The sequence below is a fragment of the Aquarana catesbeiana genome, linkage group LG07, assembly GCF_042186555.1.
Source record: "Aquarana catesbeiana isolate 2022-GZ linkage group LG07, ASM4218655v1, whole genome shotgun sequence".
NCBI classification, from domain to species: Eukaryota; Metazoa; Chordata; class Amphibia; order Anura; family Ranidae; genus Aquarana; species Aquarana catesbeiana.
In genome coordinates, this window is record NC_133330.1 from 139783502 (window position 1) to 139807681 (window position 24180).

Here is a 24180-nt window from a genome sequence, read left to right on the forward strand (position 1 = left end):
CTCCTTCCACTTTAGGAATAGTTTCCCCAGTTTTGTGGGCCTGGCAGCTGTTATATGAAAATATATTGTCGAGAGAGGAGCTACCAAAATTTTTGTGGAGAGCAGCTTCTCCACAGGGTCTGACTCAAGGTTGATGCCCCCGGGAAACTGATGCTGGAATGCGTGCCTCACCTGCAGGAAGCGAAAGAACATCCAATTGGGCAGTCCATATTTCCCTTTTAATTCCTGGAATGTCATCAACCTTCCCCCCGTTACCAGATGTCTAAGATTCATTATACCTTTAGTTGCCCAGACCTGTGGGTCCGGCACCGTTCGTAAGTGAGGAAGATTGGGGTTGCCCCATAGAGGTGTGTGAGGGGATATTTTACCTGCAGACCGAAAACTCGCCCTGGCCTTCTGCCAGACCGCAATGGTAGTGCGCATTGGGGTCGTCAAGTTCGGGTAGGCCTTGGGTCCACGGAACACCAGGTTGCTGAGAGCGGCATATGAGCCCAGGATCGCAGCCTCTAGGGTTACTGCGGGGTTATCCCTGGGCTGGGAGAACCACCATCGGGCTGTCACCAATATAGCCGCCCAATAGTATGCCTGGAAGTCCGGAAGAGCCAACCCCCCTTGTCCTAATGTCAGCTGCAGAGTAGTCAGCGCCAACCTGGGCACCTTCCCCAACCACAGAAAGGAGGTGATTATAGCTTTTATTTTGGCAAAGTAGGAGGCCGGTATCTGTACTGGGCTGTTCCTAAACAGATAGAGGAATTTTGGGAGGAATACCATCTTAATTAAATTCACTCTCCCCACTGGCGTCAGGGGGAGCGACCTCCATTCAGTGCACTTTTTAGAGAACTGCGCCAGTAAGGGGTTTAGGTTGAGATCCAAATACTGGGCCACTGGTCCTCCTATCTGAATCCCCAGATATTTAAACCTATCTACCCATACCAATTGACTCTGACTAGGAGGTCTAGGTCTGTTAGGGCTCAAGGGATAAATCAGAGATTTACTCCAATTGATCCTAACTCCCGAGAAGGACCCAAATTCATCTACCAACCGCAGAGCCACTGGGAGTGAGGAGGAGACATCATTCAAATACAGGATGGTGTCATCTGCATACAAGGATATTTTCTCCTCCACCACTCCCATTTGAAGCCCCCTGATCCCGGATTCTGCCCGAATTTTGGCCGCTAGGGGCTCCACCGCCAGGGCAAACAGCCCCGGTGACAGCGGACACCCCTGTCTAGTTCCCCGGCCCAGGGGAAACTCCCTTGATAATGAATTACTCGTACGTACCCTAGCCCTGGGTGAGGCGTACAATAGGCGCAGCCACCCAATAAACGTCGGTCCGAACCCGAACTTCCGGAGGACAGCCCAGAGGTATTCCCATTCAACGGAATCAAACGCTTTCTCGGCGTCCAAGGACACCACTACCCCCTTGCTGCCCTCCGGTGCCGCATCCAAATGCGTCAGGAGCCTGCGTATGTTTATGTCTGTCCCTCTGCCCGGCATAAACCCGGACTGGTCCGGGTGGATCAAAGCTGTGATCACTGAATTTAGGCGCCCCGCCAAGGCCTTGGCAAGTATTTTGAGGTCCACGTTTAGTAACGAGATTGGGCGGTAGGAGGAACACAGCTCCGGATCCCTACCAGGCTTAGGGAGGACAACAATTACCGCCTCGGACATAGACGAGGGGAGAACTCCACTCTCAAATGTTTTCAGCAACACCTCCCTGTAGATAGGCAAGATTTCTTCTGTATATTGTTTATAGAATTCCGCCGGGTAACCATCCGGTCCCGGTGTCTTGCCGCTCTGGAGGGATTTCACCGCTAGCTGGAGCTCCTTGAGAGTAAGAGGACCATCCAATCTCTCTCTAGTAGCGTCTGTTAGGCATGGCAAGTCTATCCCCTCAAGGTACGCCTGCAACTCAGGTTCAGTGAATTGTACTCTAGAGCTATAAAGTTCTTGATAGTAAGTTGCAAATTGTTCATTTATTTGCGAGGGATCCGTTAGGGCTTCTCCATCAGAGGACCGGATACAGGGTATAGATACTGGGGAGGAATACTCCCTTGACAGCCAGGCCAATAAGCGACCACTTCTCTCCCCCTGCTCGAAAATCCGCTGGCTCTGATGCAGAAGATGGAGTTTTGTATTTGATATGCGTATGAGAGAGACGTCCCTCAGCGCCTCCTGCAAGGAAGCATACGCCTGAGAGGTACGATCTCTAACATAGGCCGCCTCCAGCCCACTCACCCTAGCTTCTGCCCTCTCAAGTTCCCCACGGGCCCCTCTACGAACTTTTCCTACTCGGTCCTGAAACTTACCTCTCATACACACCTTAAATGCATCCCAGACAACCGGGACAGGGATAGATCTATCCCATTTCACCCAGAATTCAGCCAGATCAGCTCTACACGGGACATCCACCCTTGAGTCAGATAACCAGAATCTGGAAAGTCGCCATAGCCCTTCTGGAGCGCGGTTTGTTAGTTCTAGCTGCAGGGAGACAGGGGCATGATCCGAGATCCCTCTGGGGAGAATAACAATGTCTTTAATACTAGACAGGATCGTTCCCCCTGAGTAGACCAGGTCTATTCTAGAAAAAGTTTTGTACGTGGCTGAGTGACAGGTAAATGCCTGCACCCGAGGATTTCTCCATCGCCAGACATCTGTAAGATTGAAGGTCTCTGCCCACGCATTAAGGTCGGACAAGGGGCCCGATGACCTAGACATCCTATCCACTTCAGGATCCGGGACCATATTAAAGTCCCCCAGCAGCAGAACATTATCAGTGGCATATTGTGAAACTTTAGAGATCAGTTGATAAAGAAAGGAGACCGAGGCAGGAGGGGGGATATAGAGTCCCACCACCACCAGCTCCAGGTTCATTATGATAGCATGAATGATTATGTATCGCCCTCCGGGGTCTATATCTAGAGCTAGCAAACGGAAGGGGAGGGATTTGCGCACCAGGACACTCACCCCTCTTGCCAGGTTAGAGTAGGTAGAATGGTACGCATGCCCCACCCAGGGCCTACGCAAGCTCATTGTTTTCCCTCCCACAAGATGCGTCTCCTGGAGTATGCATATGTGGGGGGACTGTCTCTGCAGGAACTGGAACACCAGTGATCGTTTAACCTTGGAGTTTAGACCCCTGGTGTTCCAGGAGACAATTTTACATAAAGACATTAAGCCACCATCGTACATTAAAAGCAGGATATGACATCACCACCAATCGCGAGCCGCCCACCGTCACATATGCCTTGCCAGATTGTGTAACCATTTCAACATGCAATATATAGCACATAACACACTGATTGAACTGACTTCCCTTAACATACTTGCGTACACACCAAACAAAAACCCCCCCAACCTTCCCCCCACCCCCCTCCCCGCCACCCCCCACCCCAACCGGAGGGAGCCTTATTCCCGAGACAACTAGAGGCAACATGCCTCCATGGAGGTATCGTGTACAAGAAGGCACCGGAGTCCCGTCCTCTGGAGTACAGTACATGGACCGGTTGATGGAGACTGAGATATGTGGGACCAGTGCAGTCTCCCAGCATAAGCTGGGGGTAGGAAAACTTAGTTGCAAACCTGTAGAACTAGAACCATAAAGTAATCCACAACATTTCTAAGGAGTGCAGTCTTAGCTGTATTGCAGAGCTAGGCATGACGGGACACGCTGCACCTCTTCTCAACCTCCCCCTGCACAGAGAAGTCCCATGGTACAGAAAAATCCAGCAGCATGGCGGGGAAGGAACGGGACCCCCCCTTAAGCTGGATCCCAAGCAGGGCTCATAGTTCACATTCCGTGCGGCGGCAACCCTCCCACTCCCCTTAGAGGAACATAGGGAAAGCCAGCAGTAAAGAGAGGACTGCCGTGTGTTTCAGGATGTCTCATGCAAGTCCCTGCTCGTATTTCTCTGGCACACGGGAAACCCAGAGCAGCCCTGATAGGAGGTGGGCATTATTGGAGTGAGGATCTCCGTCATTAATTAGGTCTGGAGAGTTGGTCTGCTCAGCCGTCTGACTCCTTTTCAACACCGGGATCACACTGTTGCATCCGTGTGGGGATGTATAAATGAGAGGGTATATAACCAGCAATATTTAGTGCCTGCGTACCGTCTCTATCCAGGAGGAGGCTTCCGCCGGCGAGGTGAAAAAGCGGGTGGACTCTCCATCCTCCACCCGGAGACGTGCCGGAAAAAGCATACTATACTTTATACCTTTGGCCCGCAGTTTGGCGCGCACTGTATCGAACGATTTACGCTGCCTCTGTGTCTCCATGGAAAAGTCAGGGAATATCATCAGCCGCGTGTTCTCATATTTCAGCTCTTGCAGTGCTCTGGCTTCTCTCAGTATCATATCCCTATCCTTAAAATGGAGCATTTTAAATATGAATGTGCGAGGGGGGGAGCCCTGCGGCCCCCGTGTCGCTGGCATGCGGTGGGCCCTTTCTATAGTGAAGAAGGGAGAGAATCTCGCCCCGGGGAGCAGATCCTTCAGGAGTCGCTCTGTGAATGCAGTAGGGTCCATACCTTCAGCTCCCTCCGGGAGGCCGACGATGCGGAGATTGCTCCTCCTGTTCCTATTCTCGGCATCTTCTGCCCTACTCTCCAGGGCTTTCACCCTCGCCTTCAATGTGTGTAGGTCCCCTGAGTGATCACGTACAGTGTCCTCAGTCCCGGAGACCCGCTGCTCCACCTCCGCCATGCGGCCGCGGAAGGAGTCCAGGTCTCTTCGGATAAAGTCCACATTGGTTTGGACGTGATCTATCTTGTCCATTAGGGCCGCCTGACCCGAGGCAATTGTTTGAATGGCTGCAGCTAGATCAGCAGCCGTAGCTGGAGGAGAGTCCGCTGCCTCCGTCTGGGACGCCATGTGCGTTGTAATGGCCGCCTGGCTCCGTGTCCTCGCTCCTTCAGGATGTGCCGTTGCCGATTTGGACCTTCTGGATTTGCCGCTGGGCATGACCCGGGGTCCCCGCCGATCCTCTGGGCTCTCGATCGGCACAGGATTGGCACTAGATCCGGGGTTATAGGAAGGATAAAAAGCAGTCTCCAGGAGCTCTGTTACTGAGCGTCCTCTCCCGTCGCCATCCTGGACACGCCCCCCAAGGTGTTACACTTAATTGAACGGAGGACCCCCTGGTGGTGGAAGTTGGAATAATGAAATAGATCCCTGTATATTACCTTATGCTGACATTTCAAGATATGAAGGTGGGGGTTCTGTGAGCTCATTTATGGAATTATACACTTCTCGCCTGTTTACTGTGCAATTTATTCAAACACATTTTTGCAGAAACCTTCTTTTGGGACATTTACTGAAAAATGTCAAATTAAGAGACCATCATCATATTGAATATAATGCCCCTAGATTGATATACCAACTTATGGACTAATCTCTTTTGCACTTTTTTTATTACCCCAATTTATTGGGCACCATTTACACAGTGTCTATTTACCTTATTTATTGAGCACTTTTTACACATTATTGCTGTAGCGCGGAATCACTATATGATTGTATGTACTTATGAGTGGATTGTGAACACTGGAAGATCCTGCTGCAGACAGCTTTTTTCATTTCATTTGATTGCACTTTAATGTACGGTACGCACTTTGGTTATTTAATTGTTTATCTATAAAAAAAAATTATAGTTTATGAAGGTTTCCCTCTTTTAATGATTAAGAGATTATTTTGAACACATCTTAGTAGCGCGAAGGCCTTTTGTATTTTTATGTAGTTTGAATGACTATAGCATCTCTGTAGTGTAACCAGCGCTGAGGGCAAGGCTTTTCATATGAGCGAAGTCAGCTCTATTGATAGAAACAGGAGAAAAAACACAAAAAAAAAGCCCCTTTGAGTGCAGGTATTTAATTGGTATAAAAACATATAATCCACACTTACATCGAGGTAAGGGATAACAGGTTCTGGGAAGGGAAGACTCCTGTATCAGTCCCTGGCGTCCATAGCGTTGATCGTCAGTCAGATTGTCCAGTCGGGGTAGCCGCGGTCCCCTGCAAGGAAGCCGGCCAGCTGAACTTGATAGGGATCTTCCGCTCTGAGGGGCCGCTCGCTGGCGTGTGACATCACCGGCGTATGAAAAACCACAATGCGTTTCAGAGCATGCACGAAGCTCACACTGGGCATGCGCGCTCCTTTGTCAAGTGAGCTTCGCGCATGCTCTGAAACGCGTTGTGGTTTTTCATGCTCCGGTGATGTCACACACCAGTGAGCGGCCCCTCAGAGCGGAAGATCCCTATTGAGTTCAGCTGGCCGGCTTCCTTGCAGGGGACCGCGGCTACCCCGACTGGACAATCTGACTGACGATCAATGCTATGGACGCAAGGGATTGATCCAGGAGTCTTCCCTTCCCGGAGCCTGTTATCCCTTGCCTCGATGTAAGTGTGGATTACATGTTTTTATACCATACAAATACCTGCACTCAGAGGCGCTTTTCTTTTGTGTTTTTTCAGATCTACAGTGACTGCACTTGAAAGTGCACTTTCAGTGCACTTGTAGTGCAAAGTGGATTTGCCTTTTATAAATAACCCCCAATATCTAAATATATGTCCTACCTGTTTGTGTGGGAACAATACGTTTGTTGAAAAGTCGATATGACACACTATATGGTAGATGTCAACTGGAAGATATAAATGACTGTTTGTTATGCATTTACTATTAGTATATGTATCACCTTTTATGATGATATTAGATATACAATGAGTACCCCTTCATATTCCTAATATCACCAAATCTTACAAAATACCACATGCTCCAAGTAATGTGGCAGGATTTTATAGAGGGGTAGAAAAAGGTAGATGGACCATATATATAAGATAAATTGCACCGTTTAAATACGTGGCTTATCAATAGTCTATAAGCCCTTCAATTGGGCTAAAAATGCAGGAATATAAAGTCATTTAAAGCTGTCAGAGAGCAAATATTAATGGGCAAAAGAGATTAACACTGATCTTATTGAGTGTTAATTATCATATAGATAGAGCAGCAGTAGTGGTAAGAGTAGTGATACTGGGGGTATAGGAGTCCTGTTCAGATTATCCAGTAAGGCATACCTTAATATGTGGGAAGAAGACACATGGAGACACGTCCTGGCATCCAGACCACCTGGTGGATGTCAGCCATGTCAGACAGAGGCTTGCTTAATATACTCCTTTCACTCTAATCACAAACGCAGCCAATTATTATCAGCTGCGCCTTAGATGGGGGAGGAGATCAGGGATGTTTACCACAAAAAGTTTCTTTGCAAGATGTAACAAGAAAAGACTTTTGGTGTCCCCTTGTCAGGCAATGTAGGCTACTACTGTCTTGTTGTCAACCTTACTCAGGCCTCTTTGAAGATCCTGAAAGGCTTGCAATACTAGAAAAAGGCTTCCTTCCATTCAAGATACTTGGGGAGTCTGCGCTTCACCACGCTCCAATGGCCTTGCACTTGTTTCTTCAGATTGTAGACTCCCCAGCCCCAGAGACTGGCATCAGCATCATCCTATCTTCTGGGCTGAGAGACATGCCTCAGAAAAGAAGCACAGTGGCGATGTCCAAAATTCCGGGTCTTGTTGAATTTGTATAGGCACAAAGATTTTCTGATCCATAGACAGCCCAGCTCATAGGCTAAAGAAGGACAATTGAAGCGTCTTCATGTGCCACCCGGCCCGAGGTACCACCAATGCCAACAAGATCTTCAAAAAGATTCCTGGGGCTGTGCCAATTCTGTAAAAGGCAGACACCTGAACTGAAAGTGACATCTGGCCACCACAAATCCCACATGCCTCTGGTGCTCGGCCTTGATCGGTACATGGAAGCATGAGTCAGCTAGTCGATTGATACCAACTGGTCCTCCTGCTGAACTGTCCCTGTGACTGTCTGCATGGACTCCATCTTGAACCTCTTGGTGTGTATTAACACATTTGATTCCTTCAAAATGAAACAGGCCAGAAGGCTCCTGCCTTAAGTACTAGAATATCTGGGGAGAAAGGCCCCAGATAATTCTATGTTTCCGGCATCACTGGCATGATGGCCTTGTAGCCGTATAAAAATCTTGCAAACATTTTCTCTTCAGAGATCCGTTGAACATAAATTAAATTAATTCAGTGGTCAACTTTGGAATTCTCCCTTGTACTCCCACCTGTATTCTGGACCCACTTGTCTTTGATGATTGTCGTCCAAACCCTCCAGAAGAAGGGGACAATCAACAACTTCACTCAGGCCCCCTGGCCCCAACTGGAAGAGACTGGTTGGCTGCACCTTCAAAAAGACTTTCCAGCCATTTTAGCAGCCTGCTCTGGACTTGATTTCATGTCAAAAGTAACTTTGAGACACCTCCACTGTGATCTGTTAAATCTCCAGCCTGTCCTATAAGATTTGGCCTCCTGTACCTTCTGAAGTTTAGTAGGCTTGAGTGAAGGATGGCGGCTTCTGCCGCGTACACATGAGCGGACTTTTCGACCCGACTGGTCCGACGGTCTATCCGGTCTTTCCAAACAAACGGACTTGCCTACACAAGTTCATACCAAAGTCCGACGGATTCGTAGGTGATGACGTATGACCGAACTAATATAAGGTTGATAGCCAGTAGCCAATAGTTGCCCTAGCGTCGGTTTTCATCTGTCGGACTAGCATACAGACCAGCGGACTTTTCGATAGGAACTGGGTCCGGCGGAGTTCCGACTTAAAAATTTGAAACATGTTCCAAATCTAAAGTCCGTCAGATTTTCGACCGAAAAAGTCAGCTGCAGGTCCGATGAATCCCACACACGGTCGAATTGTCCGCCGGACTCGGTCCGTCGGACCAGTCCGGTTGAAAAGTCCGCTCGTGTGTATGCGGCATTCCTCTTACTAGTCTATGGCCACAGTCCAGACTTTTCCTCCTTTCATTTGCTTAATTGCATTGTTCAGCGTTTAGCCAAACAATAACCTCCTATTATAGGAAATGTCGAAGTCTTATGTAGATGTTCCGCCTGCCCTCCAGTGGCGTAACTACAATGCTCTCATAGCAGTGACTGAGTGCGCCAGCGCTTGTACTAGGTCTATCAAAAGCGTCAACCAAAAGTCAGTTGCTAAGTTCCACACTTTCCAGAAACTGTGCCAAAACTTGTAGTTTCCAGTGTTGAATGTAATTCCATTTCTGAAGTTTATATTGCTGATTGACAGGCAAAATCTGTCACTGTATAGATTCTGTGTAAGCCTGATGGCCAGATCACCACAATTTCTGTGTTCTAGATGTGTTTCTGCATGAGTATTTTTGATGCATTCTCAATGCGTTTTGCCACTTTCCAGATGTGCTCCATACAGAAACAATGCAACATTCTTCTTTTGTTGACTGCACTAGAATGCGCTGTACTGGTGTGAACTAGGTAATTGGAATCAAAGTTAGACACTGTCCATGCGTTCTTGATGCAGAGTAAAAATGCACTGGACTGCATCTGGTGTGAACAAGTCCACTTTCTCATCCATAGGATCTCTGAAGGCAACCGACACTAGAGGGCAGCATCCACCTCTGGAAGTACAGTGGATAAACATACATCAGCCATCCCATTTGGATAAAGCTTTATCTGAAGATAAACAAAATACACCAAAAGACCCTATTAATCCCCTACAAGTATTAAAAACCACATTAAACCACCATAATGTCACCATTAGGGATGGTCCCGTTGTTCGAGTCAAACGTAAGTATTTCACAGTCTTCAGCTACTTCTTCAAGGGTGCTGCGGGAATATCTGAAAAGTTAAAAAAGAACTTGACAGTACAAACAGACTCATACATTCAACCTAACAAATGACATAAATATACAGTTGTATTAAGCTTACCACAACATCTGACTGTCACAGCTGGGCTCAGCCCTTCCTACTCTAAGCTGGACGCTCAGCTGTTGGCTAATTGCCAACTCCTTTATCTCCACAGTGACTCACCTGTTGATGATATCCTGCTCGTTAGTCCTGCCTACTTAAGCTGTCCAGCCCAGATGATCTCTGCCTTCACCTTGGTCACATCTCTAGAGACGCTCTCATGTGCCACTACACAGATGACTGTCGTGTGCTTCAGAAACTAAGAGAGAACAATCTCTATTGTAAATTGGAGAAGTGTGAATTCCATTGTGAACAGGTTTAATTCCTGGGTTATGTAGTTTCAGCAGTCCTACAGTTGCCCCAACTCGTGGGTTTACGTCCTCTGCAGTATTTTTTTGGCTTTGCCAACTATTATCGGAAGTTTATTTGTAACTTCTCATCTCTGGTCAAGCCCCTGACTGATATGACCAGAAAGGACGGTAACCCACAGAGTTGGTCTCTGGAATCCATTAAGGCCTTTGAGAGTCTCAAGGCTGCCTTTGTGAGTGTCAAGGCTGCCTTTGTTTCTGCTCCTGTGTTGGCACATCCTGATCCTAAGTTACCTTTTATCTTTGAGGTTGATGCTTCTGAGACTGGAGTTGGCGCTCTTCTGTCTCAACGTCCTACCTCAGAGCGCTATGCATCCTTGTGGCTACTTTCCCAAGAAATTGTCACCTGCGGAGTGCAATTACGAGATTGGTGACAGAGAGCTGTTAACAATCATTTTAGCCTGGAAAAAATGAAGACCTCTCTCTCCCAGAAGGGTGCGATGGGCTCTTTTCTTGTTCTAGTTTCAATTACATTGTCTCATTCTTACCCGGTACTAAGAATGTAAGGGGTGACGCTTTGTCAGGACAATTTTCCTCCACTTCCAAGATGGAGTGGGTTTCAGACCCTGTGATTCCTCCTGATCGTATTCTGGCTATGGTTTGCACCAGTCTCACTTCTCCTTTGGGTGAAACCTTGTGACCACTGCTTTGTCCCAGAGAGTCTCCGTACTGCCGTGCTCCAGACTTACCATTCTCCCAAGACTGCTGGCCACCCTGGGAAGAATCAACTTTTTGGGGCCATTTCCCAACAATCCTGGTGGCCTAGTTTACGTGCTGATGTAACTGCCTTCGTAGCTGCCTGTTCCGTGTGTGCTCAGAGTAATACTTCACGACACCTTCCAGTGGGCCTCCTACAACCCATACCCAATGGAGAGAGGCCCTGGACCCACCTGTCCATGGATTTCATTGTGGAGTTACCCAACTCCCAGGGCAACACAGTTATCCTTATGGTGGTTGAGCAGTTCTCGAAAATGGAACTGGCTTCCATTTGTGCTTGGGAGATCTTTCACTTACATGGGCTACGCAAGGTGATTGTCTCGGACAGGGGTAGTCAGTTTGTGTCCAGGTTCTGGCGAGCCTTTTGTGCACAGTTGGGAATTCAGCTTGCTTTCTCCTCTGTGTTTGCTCACAATAGTGCTTGAATTCTGCTTCCCGATTATCCCCGTTTATGGCGAACTATGGTTTCCAAACTTCCATGTTGCCTGACTCGTTTGTTCCTGCCTTTGAGGAGCATCTCCATGGTCTTCGTTCTGCTTGGGCACAAGACCAGGAGGCTTTGCCACATGCTAATGATATGTAGAGACTCCATGCTGACCGTAGATGCCTGCCTGCGCCTTCCTACCAGGTTGAGGACAGGGTCTGGCTGTCATCTCGCAACCTCCGACTTTGTGTTCCCTCTCTGAAGTTCGCACCTCGGTTTATTGGTTCTTCCCATATTCTTCGCAGGATTAACCCAGTGGCTTACGCATTAGACCTTCCTTCTAATATGCGTATCTCAAATGTATTTCATGTCTCCTTATTAAAACCTTTGATCTGCAACCGCTTTACCACCTCGGTGCCTCGTCCTCACCCTATTAAGGTTGAGAACCATGAGGTGTATAAAGTACAGTCCATTGTTGACTGCCGTAGGTTCTGTGGGTGTATACAGTACCTGGTTCATTGGAAAGGGTACCGTCTGGGTAGCTCAGCTGTCGGCTAATTGCCAGCTCCTTTCTCTCCACAGTGACTCACCTGTTTATGATATCCTGCTTGTCAGTCCTGCCTACTTAAGCCGTCCAACCCAGATGATCTCTGCCTTCACCTTGGTCACATCTCTAGAGACGCTTTCCTGTGTTCCTGTTAAAGAGTTGGTTGGTTGACATTCCTTATGGATCCAGATCCTGCTTGCTGTTCTACTCTGCTCATCTCTGGCTCCATGACGTTTTGGCTTGTCTGACTCTCCGTTCTGGTTCCTGAACTTGGGCTAATTTTGACTACGCTGGAACACAGGCACCGGAACTTTAGGCTGAAGCGGATCAGCTGGTGTGGAGGCAGGATTGGATACTGGCATGATGGTATGGGTTGGGAAAAACTTCTGCTTCTTTTAGGTTTTAGCCACTGAAGATTTGTATGCGAGTACAGGGTTGTAGGTAGTGGATGCAGCTGGTAGAAGCGAAGAGCGGAAGGATAGTAAAACAGAGGGAGCAGATTTTGAAGGGAGATTTAGTGGAGCTGATGGAGGCAGCTGAGAAGAAGCAGGAGGGTTAAAGGCAGGGTAGGTGCAGCAGGAGGAAACAGGGTACTGGTACTTCATCGGTAGAAGGGTGTATTGGGCGGCAACTGTGGATGTTGGGGGTAAAGGAGAGGAAGATATCCCAGCAGGCTGCTATCTAGCCACAGAAATGTGTGGTTGGGAGCTGGCAGAGGCTGAGTGCAACAAACTTGACCAGGCTTGTAACAATGATTTCACAAAATCAGGTTTGCACATTGCTCGTCTGACCAGAGACTGCACTGAATCAATACATTTTGCAAGCACCTACTGAGGACAAGCTGAATATTGCTCAAAGAAAAAGGCTGAGTCATCTTCCAATAGCCACACCAAAGACTAACTGTGCTGCACTAAAAGGGGGTGTATAGTCATCACCTTCCCTAGAGGTATCAGACAGGGCCAACTCAGCACAGATCTGAATCAATGGTTGCACGTGTTCAAACACAAAACTGCCTTGATCAATAAAAACATGAGCTAGATGAATGCATTCTAACAATTGTTCCCTAGTGTATTCACCCAATGTCTGATAACAAAAATCTCTGTCGTGTTGCCAGGAGTGATAAATACAAATGTCTTCCAGATGCATCTTTCAACAATAGCAAGTGCTCAGGCCAAATTCCGAGGTGCAACTGGTCTGATTATATGGCTTCAGAATTCTGTCAGGGATGCTATACACAGACATCCAATACAGGTGATCAGATCGTTGGGCTGCACCAAGGAATCAGGGACAAACAAGTAAATGAAAAAAGTATGTTTATTAAAGATAAAGACACACGTGCAAACCAAACAGCAAACCATAAACAAGTAAACAAGTGCAAGAGACGGCTAACCCCAAAACCACCTAACTATCCAACTAATATATGTAGGTGAAACTCGAAATATTAGAATATCGTGCAAAAGTTCATTTATTTCACTAATGCAACTTAAGTGAAAGTGAAACTAATATATGAGATAGACTCGTTACATGCAAAGCAAGACAGTTCAAGCCGTGATTTGTCATAATTGTGATGATTATGGCTTACAGCTCGTGAAAACCCCAAATCCACAATCTCAGAAAATTTTAATATTGTGAAAAGGTGCAATATTCTAGGCTGAAAGTGTCCCATTCTAATTAGCTAATTAAGCCATAACACCTACAAAGGGTTCCTGAGCCTTTAAATGGTCTCTCAGTCTGGTTCAGTAGGAATCACGATCATGGGAAAGACTGCTGACCTGACAGTTGTGCAGAAAACCATCATTAACACCCTCCATAAGGAGGGAAAGCCTGAAAAGGTAATTGCAAAAGAAGTTGGATGTTCCCAAAGTGCTGTATCAAAGCCCATTAATAGAAAGTTATGTGGAAGGGAAAAGTGTGGAAGACAAAGGTGCACAAGCAGCAAGGATGACTGCAGCCTGGAGAGGATTGTCAGGAAAAGGCCATTCAAAAGTGTTGGGGACTTTCACAAGGAGTGGACTGAGGCTGGAGTCAGTGCATCAAGAGCCACCACACACAGACGGATCCTGGACATGGGCTTCAAATGTCATATTCCTCTTGTCAGGCCACTACTGAACAACTTACAACATCAGAATCGTCTTACCTGGGCTAAAGAAAAACAGACCCAGTCTGTTGCTCAGTGGTCCAAAGTCCTCTTTTCTGATGAGAGCAAAATTTGCATCTCATTTTGAGACCAAGGACCCAGAGTATGGAGAAAGAATGGAGAGCACACACTGCAAGATGCTTGAAATCCAGTGTGAAGTTTCCACAGTCTGTGTTGATTTGGGGAGCCATGTCATCTGCTGGTGTTGGTCCACTGTGCTTCATTAAGTCCAGGGTCAACACAGCTGTCTACCAGCAGATTTTGGAGTACTTCATGCTTCCTTCCGCAGATGAGCTCTATGGGGATGCTGACTTCATTTTCCAGCAGGACTTGGCACCTGCCCACACTGCCAAAAGCACCAAAACCTGGTTCAATGTCCATGGGATTACTGTGCTGGATTGTCCAGCAAATTTGCCTGGCCTGAACCCCATAGAGAAAGATTGCCAAGAGAAAGATGAGAGACATGAGACCAAACAATGCAGAAGAGCTGAAGGCCGCTATTGAAGCATCCTGGTCTTCCATAACAGCTCAGCAGCGCCACAGGCTGATAGCTTCCATGCCACGCCGCATTGAGGCAGTAATTGCTGCAAAAGGGGCCCAAACCAAGTACTGAGTACATATGCATGCTTATACTTTTCAGAGGTCCGTTATTGTTCTATGTGCATTCCTTGTTTTATTGATCGCATGTAATATTCTAATTTTCTGAGATTGTGGATTTGGGGTTTTCATGAGCTGTAAGCCATAATGATCACAATTATGACAAATCACAGTTTAAACTATCTTGCTTTGCATGTAATGAGTCTTTCCCATATATTAGTTTCACCATTTAAGTTGCATTAGTGAAATAAATTAACTTTTGCACGATATTCTAATTTTTCGAGTTTCACCTGTATACACACACACACGAGCAAAAGAAACAAACATGAACTAAACAAGGCAGGGACAAAAGCAAAATGGGAACAGAAGCCGGGTATAAGGAAGCAGACTGTAAAGGGAGCAGGTAACAGGGAACAGGTCTCAAGGACAAAAGCAGGTAACAGGGAACAGGTCTCCAGGACAGGATTCATGGAACGGTGTACAGGACAGGCAGGTACAAGGCTAGCAGAGGGAATTCTGAAGCAATGAGCTTGGGCTCAGGCTGGGCTTATATAGACCAGCAGACACCCAACAGGTTTGATTGATAGCTGGTCGGTAGTCCAGGCAGGGAGACACCCGCTGGTGGCCACCAGAATTACAGCTTTTGGTGCTGAGCGTAACAGTGCCATCAGCAGGTGAAACCAGTAATGACACCGTTCCTGACATTTATGATAGGCTTGGTATTGCCCAAAATAAAAAATAACAGTTGTTTTTGGAGAATAAGTAGAACATGAGAGGGACTCCCTATGCGAAAGGGGTACAATATTTAAGGAAATGTTCCCAACCAGAAACTTCTGTATTTTTTCCACATTTCTGTAAGCAAAGTCCTGGATAGTTAGCGGACTATAGGGTATCATGGGAAGAGGTGATATAAACCCTTAAAAGTGGTTTTATACCCTTATTTTTACCTACAGGTAAGCCTATAATAAGGCTTATCTGTAGGTAAAATGAATATCTCCTAAACTTGTACGATTTAGGAGATATTAACTTTGCATGTAGCCACTGACGTCAGTGGTGCATACGCTGTGAATGCCTGGCAGAAGGTCCAGCAGACGCTGCCAGACCTTGCCGGGAAGAAGACTCCCACAAGCATGCGCAGGAGTGACGTCATTGTGGCTCCGGCCACTCACAGCGCTCACAACTCACAGAAGAATCGCAGATGGCAAAATGTCAGCTCCCTCGGCGTGGACCGGGCTGCAATACGAGGACCTCGTTCTAAGGGAAGTATTTCATAATGAGCTAGTATGAGGTGCATACTAGCTCATTATGCCTTTTGCCTTACAGGGTTTCTTTTTTTCTACGTGTGCGGGTATACAACCGCTTTAAATACAGTTGGTGAGTGGATTCCCAGTCAAAAGGGAAAAAAAGAGGTCCAGTGTGGTGATGTATTGGGCTGGTCTTCACCTCTATTAATTCTTCCACCCAGGCATTGGGATATCTGTCAAACGTAGACACTTGATTGCACTTTCTGTTTCAATGTTTTGTGTTAAGATTTTCAAGTAATAAGAGACAGTCAGTAAACAGCAGAAGAAAATAAACAATAATTCTGCGACACATGCAGGAAGGGTTATATAACAGTCATAAAGATAAGACACATATAACATGAGCGACAAGCTTCCTTGCATCATGGTACCAGACACATCAATAGTGGATATCAATAAGGTATTCAAAAATTATGGGTCTCCGAAGTTAACACATTTAGTCGCTACAGGGACACTCGACTTCTACAATGACTTTAGAAAATGCTATGAACTGCAGGGTGCAGTTGGGCTTTGGTACTAACACAATTGGGCCTGACCATTTACTAATATTTAATAACATCGGCTTATAGCATTTTTCTAACGTCTTTTGATGTAGCCTCTATGACCTTCCAGGATGTGATACATTTCATATGGTCTTTCCAATATTTCAACAAATTGACAAGACAAACCTGGTAGTATTTTATATATACACACATATACACACATATATATATATATATATATATATATATATATATATACACACACACACACACACACACACACATATATACACATATTATTATTATTATTATTACACAGGATTATACAGGGCAGACAGTACACTTACAATACAAATCAATACAGGAGGGATCAGAGGGCCCTGCTCATTAGAGCTTACAATCTAGAAGGGAGGGTCAAGTGGAAACAAAAGGTAATAACTGTGGGGGATGAGCTGATGGAAAAAAAAAAAAAAAAAAAAAACAGTTGTTAAGTGTGGGTAAGATAGGTTTCTCTGAAAAGAAGGGTTTTCAGGGATCGTCTAAAAGCTAAGAGAGTAGGAGATAAGCAGGCAGATTGGGGTAGGGCATTCCATAGGATTGGAGAGGCTTTGGAAAAGTCCTGGAGGCGAGCACGGGAGGAGGTGACGAGGGAGCTAGAGAGCAGGAGGTCTTGAGAGGAACAAAGAGAATGAGTAGGTTGGTATTTAGAGACTAAGCTAGTGATGTAGCTGTGGGCGAAATTGTGGATGGCTTTGTACGTAGAATTTTGAATTTAATTCTTTGGCCGAGCGGAAGCCAGTGGAGGGATTGACAGAGAGGAGTGGTAGACACAGAGCGATTGGTAAGATGGAGTCTGGCAGCAGCATTCATGATGGATTGAAGAGGTGATAGACTATGTAGAGGTAAGCCAATGAGAAGGGAGTTGCAGTAGTCGAGGCGAGAGATGACCAGCGAGTGAATTAAGAGCTTTGTTGTGTCATTGGTTAGAAAGGGGCATATTTTGGAGATGTTGCAGAGGTTGAGGTGGCAGGATTTTAACAGTGATTGGATGTGTTGCTTGAAGGAGAGTTCAGAGTCTAGGACTACACCTAGAACCTTAGCATGTGGGGATGGGCTTATAGTTGTCACATCGATTTTGACAGAGAGATCAGGGGAAGGGGCATATGGGGGAGGAAAAATTATAAGCTCAGTTTTGGATAGATTGAGTTTGAGGAAGTGGTGTGACATCCAGACTGATATATCTGATAGTAAATTAGTGATGCGTGAGGAGACAGAGGGAGTGAGCTGAGGGGTAGAGGAATAGATTTGGGTGTCGTCAGCGTAGAGGTGGTATTGGAAGCCATGGGAGGCTATCAGTTGACCCAGGGAGGCGGTGTAGATTGAAAATAGGAGAGGTCCAAGAACAGAACCCTGGGGGACCCCAACAGAGAAAGGAAGAGGATAGGAGGAAGTAGAGTTGTAAGAAACACTAAAGGTGCGGTTGGATAAATAGGAAGAGAACCAGCAAAGTGTACAGTCACGGAGACCAAAGGCATGTCATTTTTTGAGGAGGAGGGGGTGGTCAACCGTATCAAAGGCAGCAGAGGGGTCCAGGAGTAAGAGTACAGAATACATACAGTGGGGAGAACAAGTATTTGATACACTGCCGACTTTGCAGGTTTTCCTACTTACAAATCATGTAGAGGTCTGTAATTTTTATCATAGGTACTCTTCAACTGTTATAGACGGAATCTAAAACAAAAATCCAGAAAATCACATTGTATGATTTTTAATTAATTAATTTGCATTTTATTGCATGACATAAGAATTTGATACATCAGAAAAACAGAACTTAATAATATTTTGTACAGAAACCCTTGTTTGCAATTACAGGGGGTCCCCGGGTTACAAACATGTTAGGGACTGTAGGTTTGTTCTTAAGTTGAATCTGTTTGTAAGTCGGAACAGGTACATTTTTTAAGTGTAGCTCCAGCCAAAAAAACTATTTTTAAGCTTTTTGGATAGCATAGGGAAGGGTTAACACCCCTGTAACATTTGTTTTGCTGTGTGTGCCCCTGTTCAGAAGATTTCACCTCCCTTTCTGTCCCAATGACAATTGGATTTTGAAAATTTTGGGTTGTTGTGGAAACAAGCCTTGGTGATAAAGCATCAGTGGAGGTACCTTTTCCCCATAATAGCTCTTACAGGAGTGAATTTCCCTTCCTAGGGGTAGATTTGCTCTCACTTCCTGTTGTCTCCCTCCGTTTGTAAGTAGGAGTCGTTTGTAAGTCGGATGTTTGTAAGTAGGGGACCCCCTGTACAGAGATCATACATTTCCTGCAGTTCTTTACCAGGTTTGTACACACTGCAGCAGGGATTTTGGCCCACTCCTCCATACAGACCTTCTCCAGATCCTTCAGGTTACGGGGCTGTCGCTGGGCAATACAGACTTTCAGCTCCCTCCAAAGATTTTCTTTTGGGTTCAGGTCTGAAGACTGGCTGGACCACTCCAGGACCTTGAGATGCTTCTTACAGAGCCACTCCTTAGTTGCCCTGGCTGTGCTTTTGGGTCGTTGTCATGCTGGAAGACCCAGCCATGACCCATCTTCAATGCTCTTACTGAGGGAAGGAGGTTGTTGGCCAAGATCTCACGATATGTGACCCCATCCATCCTCCCCTCAATACGGTGGAGTCGTCCCGTCCCCATTGCAGAAAAGCAGCCCCAAAGAATGAAGTGTCCACCTCCATGCTTCATGGTTGGGATGGTGTTCTTGGGGTTGTACTCATCCTTCTTCCTCCAAACACAGCGAGTGGAGTTTAGACCAAATAGATCTATTTTTGTCTCATCAGACCACATGACCTTCTCCCATTCCTCCTCTGGATCATCCAGATGTTCATTGGTAAACTTCAGACGGGCCTGAACATGCGCTGGCTTGAGCAAGGGGACCTTGCATGCGCTGCAGGATTTTAATCCATGACGGCGTAGTGTGTTACTAATGGTTTTCTTTGAGACTGTGGTCCCAGCTCTCTTTAGGTCATTGACCAGGTCCTGCCGTGTAGTTCTGGGCTGATCCCTCACCTTCCTCATAATCATAGATGCCCCACGAGGTGAAATCTTGCATGGAGCCCCAGACTAAGGGAGATTGACCGTCATCTTGAACTTCTTCCATTTTCTAATAATTGCGCCAACAGTTGTTGCCTTCTCACCAAGCTGGTTGCCTATTGTCCTGTAGCCCATCCCAGCCTTATGCAGGTCTACAATATTATCCCTGATGTCCGTACACAGCTCTCTGGTCTTGGCCATTGTGGAGAGGTTGGATTCTGTTTGATTGAGTGTGTGGACAGGTGTCTTTTATACAGGTAATGAGTTCAAACAGTTGCACGTTAATACAGGTAATGAGTGGAGAACAGGAGGGCTTCTTAAAGAAAAAAAATAACAGGTCTGTGAGAGCCAGAATTCTTACTGGTTGGTAGGTGATAAAATACTTATGCCATGCAATACAATGCAAAGTAATTATTTAAAAATCATACAATGTGATTTTCTGGATTTTTGTTTTAGATTCCGTCTCTCACAGTTGAAGAGTACCTATGATAAAGAATTACAGACCTCTGCATGCTTGTTAAGTAGGAAAACCTGCAAATTCGGCATATATATTTTACACACACCATACAATGTAAATTCCCCTAATGAAGGAAGGTCGGGATCCAACCGAATACGAGGCTATTCCTTCACTGTGGAAGGGACTTTAATTGTGCCAAGCAAGTGAATAACCAATATATAAAAAAAAAAACCTCACTTCATAAAAACATCGGTTTTATTAGATTAAAATCAACAGTACAAAACAGTCAGACAAATGTACATAGGTATAGCAAGCGTGTGACATCCTATGCGTTTCGCTACATATGCTTCTTCAGGGTACACACTCTAAAGTTGGCAGCCAAGTGAAGTGTCCTAAACAATTAAAAAGACAAAAACCTATGCATAACCCTCCATCCCAGGGTTGGAACCTGTAAAGTTGCCCAGAAGCACAACACTTACAGGCCAAGAAGGTGGGATTACATGTTTCAAACACTTTATATCCAGGATGACACCATTCCAAAAGATGGATAGTTAAAAAGACTCCTGAGAGAAAAAGGCAGGGATGGACATCCAAGACAAATGTGTGGCTGAACCCACTATACTTCACTTTAAATGTCTGCCATAGCCCGTGTTTGCCTCATACAGTGGGGGACACACACACACAAATATATATATATATTACATATATAGTGTGTAAGTGTTTCTTAGCCCAAAATATTGGCATAGAATGGTGCATTTATGGCATTAATAGATCTACTGTAGGTGCTTAGGTATGACAAGGTTTAACATTAGTGGAGTATTTTACTGAAGAGAATACTTTGTTAATAGTAAAACACTGTACAGCAATACTATGCATGCTGGTTTTTGATGATGGGAGTCCTGTGCTAAAAAAAGCTCTAGATGCCAATAACAAACATATCATTTCTTTATATAATGCATTCTTTTTTTTATTATTATTATATATATCATTTTTATTGAGATTTTCATCATAGAAATTTGTGGAAATTTACAAAAAGGAAAAAAAAAAAAAAAAAAAAAAGGTGCCTTAAATATATTTAGTGATATACCTATGGATCTTAACATAGATTGCCATGAAAAATATTAAAATAAAATTGCAAGTGTACATTAAGAATTAAGCATTTAAGACCATGATTAAATGTAGAGAGAGACAAAGAAAAGAAAAAGCGAGAAAAAAAAAAAAAAATACATGGGTCTGTCGACAAGATGTCCAATAATATATAAAGAAATATATAAAGAAATAGGGGTTTTAAGGTCAGGTGGAGGAATTCTAGGATAGTAAGGTTGCAAAGTTAGGGTTTTTCATAAAAGATATCCAGGGGAGCCATACATCCTAAAAATTAGAACATAGGTTGTGTAGCTTTGCCGATAGTTCTTCCATTCTCATAAGCTTATTTAATTCAGTTATCCATTCTATTATTGAAGGAGTGTGCTGTGATTTCCAATAACTTGGAATTAATCGCCCTGGCAGCCACGAAAAAGTAACGAAAAATCCCCTTCTTAACTTTTGAGACAGATTCTGGGAACATACAGTAGATAATAATGCTATTTGGGGAGTTTGGGGCACTGTCTCTGAGGTAAAGGCACTATATATTTTAAACATATTATCCCAAAATGGGTGCAAAGCAGGGCAACTCCACCATATATGTTGCATGGTGCCTAAATGAGATAGACAATTGCCAACATTGGTTCGATGGGTTTGGAAATATTTTGTGTAGTTTTACAAGGACAGAGATACCATCTTGTAATGACTTTGTAATTTAATTCCTATATTTTACTCGCAACAGAAGATTTATGAGTCCATATACAGGATTTACGAACTCCTTCCTCCGCAAAAATCACTCCTAGCTCTATTTCCCATTCCACAAAATAAGGTATGTCAGAAAAGATATTGGTTAGGAGAAAATTATAGAGAGGGGAAAAAGTATGTGTGTGTGTGTGTGTGTGTGTGGGGGGGGGGGGTCAGGTTGTGTACATAGAGATTCAAAAATGGTAAGGGGACGATATAGATCACCTCTTGTGTTTAATGATTTATAGAAGTTACGAAGTTGGAAATACAATAGCCACCTACTTGCGTGACTCATTCAATTGTGTTAAAGGTTTCGGGCTGGTTTAAGCAATAACATCAGTCAATAAGAAATACATTTTCGAAGTAGCAGAAGAGGGAGGAGGCTTTGATAGCAACCCTGGGGGGGGGGGGGGGGGGATTCAGGATTGCCTGTGAGTGGCATTAGTGGATTTATGTAAGAATGTCAAGTAAGCAGTCCCAGATTTTAAGAGTTGCTAAAACACAAAAAGATATAGATTTGCCTGAGGACGTAAGGATGGCAAGATCCACGGTAGAGACACAAGAGGGTAAGGAGATAGTATGAAACCAGTCTAATACACGAGCTATGTGAACCGCTTTGTGATAATGACCCATGTGGAGCAGACTCACTCGTCCCAAATAATTTTGGCCTAGTTAAGGTGTCATAACCAATTTTAGCGTGAGAAACATCCCAAACATAACGCACGAATAAGAATTTTAAAGCACTGAAGAAGGAATGTGGAGGGTTTATTGGTACATTTTGAAAGTAATAAAGAATATGGGGAAAAAAATATCCATTTTTAGGAGTGTCATCCTTCCCAATCATGAGTGATTGAAAACCTGTCAACCTGTTAAGCAAGGGATAGCAATAGGAGGGAAGGGAGAGGGAAAGAAAAAGGGGAATGGAACGGATTCAATAGTAAGTGAAGCAGTGAAATGCTGTTATAACGTTTATATATGTACCACAAACTGTGTTTATGTGTATTTTTCTTATGGATTTCAATAAAAAGGAAAGAGATTAAAAAAGAAAACCTGTCAATCCTTCAACCTGCTATTTACCAATGACAATAAAAGGTTTATAATATGAATCATAAAGAGATTCTAGATTAGGTGGAATTGGAATACCTAGGTGTTTGATAGCTTTGGTTTTCCAAATAAAAGGGAAAGAGTCCTACAACATTGAGACAGTTGAGTCTGGTATGGTATTATTTAATGCTTCTGTATTATGCATATTCACTTTAGGGCTGGAAAAGCCATGTTGGGGTTAGAGATATTCAATAATAAGTAATCAGCATAAAGATTTAATTTTATCTCTCTTTGGACTATAAACCAAACCTTAAATAGAAGGGTTAGATCTAATAGCGTTTGCAAGGTGTTCAATTGGCAAAATATAAAAATAGGGCGAAAGGGGACACCCTTGACATGTTCCATTGTGGATATAGATGGGGTCAGATAAAATACCATTGATTCAAACCCTAGCCTGGGGTGAGTCATGATTTTGGTTAGTAAGCTAGGGGGGTACACCAATTTGTGTGAGACAGGCAAGAATAAAGTCCCAGGATACAGGGTCAAACGCTCTGCGAGATGTTTTTTTCTTTGCATAGTCCATGGGGGTAATTGTTTTGATAGTATTAGCCCTCGCTTCTCTGCTAAGGACAAACCCTACCTGGTCTAAATGGACCAGGGAGGGAATAGAAGATTGAAGTCTATGGGCTATCATTTTTGCATATAGTTTTAAATCAACGTTAATAAGAGAAATTGGTCTATAACTACTACATGACACTGGGTCTTTATTAGGTTTCGGTATAACAGTTATGAAAGCTTCTTGTGAGTATCTCGAAAAAAGAACAAGTTTGTGAGATAGAATTGAAGGCCTCTCTCATAAGTGGAGATATAGAATCTAGAAATTGGGAGTAAAAGCAAAGGGTAAAGCTATCAGGCCAGGGCTTTTCTGGGCCTGGGGATGACTTATTTGCTGATGCAATTTCTTCTGTGGCAAATGGCACTGAAAGTTCTTCAATATCAGCATGTGGAAAAGTCAGGAGAGCGTTAGTTTGTATATTCACTTGGCATCCGCGCTATGGCCAAATGACGGCCACAGCGCGGACCTGAATTCCCGGGAGGCCGTCATATGACGGCCTCCCCTGTGTGCGCGCCCTACAGGGTGTGCGCTGAGCACGCTGTGGTCACCGAGTGCCCACAGTGCCACCTAACAGTGCCCACAAGTGCCACCTAACAGTGCCCACAAGTGCCACCTATCAATGCCCACAAGTGCCAGCTATCAATGCCCACCAGTAGTGCCAATCAGTGCCACCTAGCACTGCTGCCTATCAGTGTAACTAATCAGTGCCCATTATTGCCACCCATCAGTGCCCATCACTGCCACCCATCAGTGCCCATCACTGCCGCCTATCAGTGCCCATCAGTGC

General features: G+C 44.9%; 1 protein-coding gene across 1 annotated transcript in view; it reads left to right on the top strand.

Annotated features, from left to right (window-relative positions):
• The window catches only part of GUCY2C (guanylate cyclase 2C), a 1918134-nt gene that overhangs the window by 484688 nt on the left and 1409266 nt on the right, over window positions 1–24180 (top strand). The window lies entirely within an intron of this gene.